General features: G+C 44.0%; 1 protein-coding gene across 1 annotated transcript in view; it reads left to right on the top strand.

The window, feature by feature from the left end:
• The first annotated feature begins 1,988 nt into the window (after window positions 1–1,988).
• Window positions 1,989–2,944, top strand: part of LOC127257447 (ATP synthase protein MI25-like) — a 3,600-nt gene continuing 2,644 nt past the window's right edge. The window contains exon 1 of the mRNA XM_051283881.1: window positions 1,989–2,944. This exon is cut by the window's right edge and continues 555 nt beyond it. The gene's annotated coding sequence lies outside the window, so the exon portion shown is untranslated.

The raw sequence follows: 2,944 nt of genomic DNA, 5'->3' as shown, positions 1-2,944 counted from the left end.
TAAAGAGATTACCCGCTGAGTACTCCCTCGCTAAGGTATGGTCACTTATTGGTGCTGAGTAGGGTTACTGCAAAGTTTTCGTGTGATCGACTCCCGGGTTTCCTCTTGAAGCGGCGCAGCTCCCAAGTACCATTTGTCTCCAAGTATATCTCCCACTTCCCATTGTGCGTTTGATTCCAACGGACCATTTCGTCATGCTTTGGACTGGCTGGCTGCACTGACTGTGTTAGCTTCCCTTGTTGCTTTTCGTTGAGCTTGAATTACGATTGAGAGAAGAGACAGCGGGCTAAGAAGTTTGTAAGTCACCTTCCCCTGAATGAACAAAAAGAGGGGTAACCGATCCTTATTTAGAATAAGATAAGATTTCGAATAAGATAAGCCGGAGCCTGCCTCAACCTCGGACCCGCCGCAAGAAAGGAACGTCAGATTGGTTCGAATCCAATTCGTGAGATAGAAATGATCTTAAGAGGGACCTAGCTAAATTCTCGAACAGGTGATTCTGTAGTCGCAGCTTACTCTTTCTCGAGGTGGGATACCTTAACTGGCTTAACTCTTGATCATATCTGCTGTCTCTAGCTAATCAGATCTTCCTTCTCATCGAAAGATGCGAAACAAACCGGGAATTGAATTAGGTAAAAAAGGACAAGGATCCATGGAGCGCTAACTAGTAAAGGGACCGGAACAGCCTATTATTGCTATTGCAAAGAAGAGGGCATTCTGTAAGATCGTGGTTAATAAGTTCCTGGGCTTACCCATGTGCAAACTGTTAGGAATCGATCTATATGCTTTGACGTTTGGGATAACTGAATAGCCTTATGCGTACCCCCTTTTTCGGATATTGGTACGTTAGATAGTCTAAGCAGCGTCAAAGTCTTTCCCGGTCCAGTGAAAGTCGCTTCTTCTACTTAAGAGGGATTTAATAAGTCTCCTCTCCCCGATAGCCTACAGCTCGCGTAACCCTATTTCCAGTAGCCAATAGAAGCGTACGGGCTGAATGAATAATTCAGGCAAGGCAGCTATCGTGACTTTATGCCATTCCAGCTTGCACCCCCTAGAATGAATAGGGCTTTCTTTCGAATTGGATTTCCCGACTTGAGAGCCTGAAGCCCTAAAGACCAAAGGAGACTGGCTAGAATGGATAGCGTTTGGTTGACCCCCACTTTAGAGAGAGAAAATATTTAGGGCCCACCAACTATATGGTTGGCTCACCTACCCACCATGAGAGCTGACCCGCCAGCTGAAGTGAGCGGGTATAATCTATTTCCCCTAAATGAAAGAAAACTCCACCATGAAATTCCTAGAAAGGAAAATGGTAAGCTCTCCAGAAAAGAGCATTAAAGGGTCGAATCTGGTTTTGTGGAATAAGGCCGAAAGAAAGGAATGATGGTTCATAGTAAATAAGCTATCAAGCGCCTATATGTTGCAAAAGGGACTTCCTTCCAGCTGTTGTCTACTCAAGTTATGTGAAGGCAATCATAGAAGACAGTTCGATACCATTGGGAGTTTCATCTGTCCCTTGTCCTCCATTCGAGGAACTTAGAAAAGGTACTACCCTCTTCGTTTAGTAAACATAAGTGCCCGACTCTTTCTAAATCCAGCTTCAACCGAGCATACGTCTGCCGCGGGAACAGGAAGAATGGAAATTTCTTTATATGTTGAAATCTTTCCCCTTGGAATACTGGGGGGCGCCTCGCCCTTCTTGGAAAAATCATGCTTTCAAACTTGCCGCTGTTCTTCTAAGAAAATCATCGATAATAGACCAAGTTAGATGGGAATCGCCTCTACAAAGCTTGTTTTATTTAGAGAGACCTAGTCAACTCATAAAGGATGCGTGAGGCCGAGCCCTTGATACTACGCTGGTCTTTAGCTAGTTTCAAATCTTTTTACCCTTCAGTGGTAAACAACTTAGCTGAAGCTAACCTCGGAACTGATCAAGGTTAGACTTTCATTGCTTCAATAACAACCAGATGGGGCACCCTTTAGGACACATGCGAACAATCCAACTACTATCTCTACTTGATCTTCGTCTGCTATTCTGTAATCTCTTAGGCTAAATTGACCTCTTTCGTTCCTTTCCTGCTTTCCGGCTTAGTTCAGTATGCCAGTTTGCTAACTTCTCGGCCGGGTGGGGTCAACATCCGATCTTTTGGCCTAGACCTCGAAGACTAGAAAGTATATGCCAATTTAGTATTTCCACACTTGCATACATAGCAACTTTAATATTCACAGGTCACAGGATTTGCAGATCGGCTGCGCTATGCCTCCTCCCCGAACCATCAAAAGTCGAGCCACCAATCTTAGTGCCTACAAAATGTTCCAACCAAAACCCCAATTACGGATACGGGTCAACCCCAGCCTTCAACAAGCCATCTCTAACCGATGATTGCCAGTTCCTAAGCTCTGGCCTAAACACAACTGTCTTCTCAACCCACTCGTACTTCAGCTTTAAATATCCGATTCCTTCACCCGAACCAAACCTTCCCTGCCTTAGTTCGATGGAATGCTACCCAGTTCATTCGTGCACTATGCTTAACACATGTCATTCGTTCTTTGACTTTCAAACTATATTGTTGATGTACTTGAATTTTCTTTGTCGAGATTGGGTTGGTGTTCCGTGTACCGCACCTTTGCTTGTGTAGCTTATTTTGAATAAGACAGGAAGCGGGTAGAATAAGATTAAGGAGGCGAGGTAAATGAGAAAGAACCCACTGATGATAGTGATCAGTATATGGTCTTTGACCAAGTTGAGAAATAAAGATAAATAGTCCATTGTTCTAATTGAAGAGCTTTTCCTATTCCTCCCCCCCTTCCCACAAGCTTCCATCTTTGAGATTGTCCAATTCTCCATCTTAGATGAGGTAGATCTGGACAATCTGACGTATATAAATCAAGACTTGCACTTTGCAGGGGCAAGCTCTCTCTATTTCCAAGATTTTCTCGTAGC

Source organism: Andrographis paniculata, unplaced genomic scaffold (assembly GCF_009805555.1).
Source record: "Andrographis paniculata isolate CXL003 unplaced genomic scaffold, ASM980555v1 Contig142END, whole genome shotgun sequence".
Taxonomy (NCBI): Eukaryota; Viridiplantae; Streptophyta; class Magnoliopsida; order Lamiales; family Acanthaceae; genus Andrographis; species Andrographis paniculata.
Note: the sequence above shows the minus strand (reverse complement) of the source record. Positions and strands in the feature narration are given on the sequence as shown.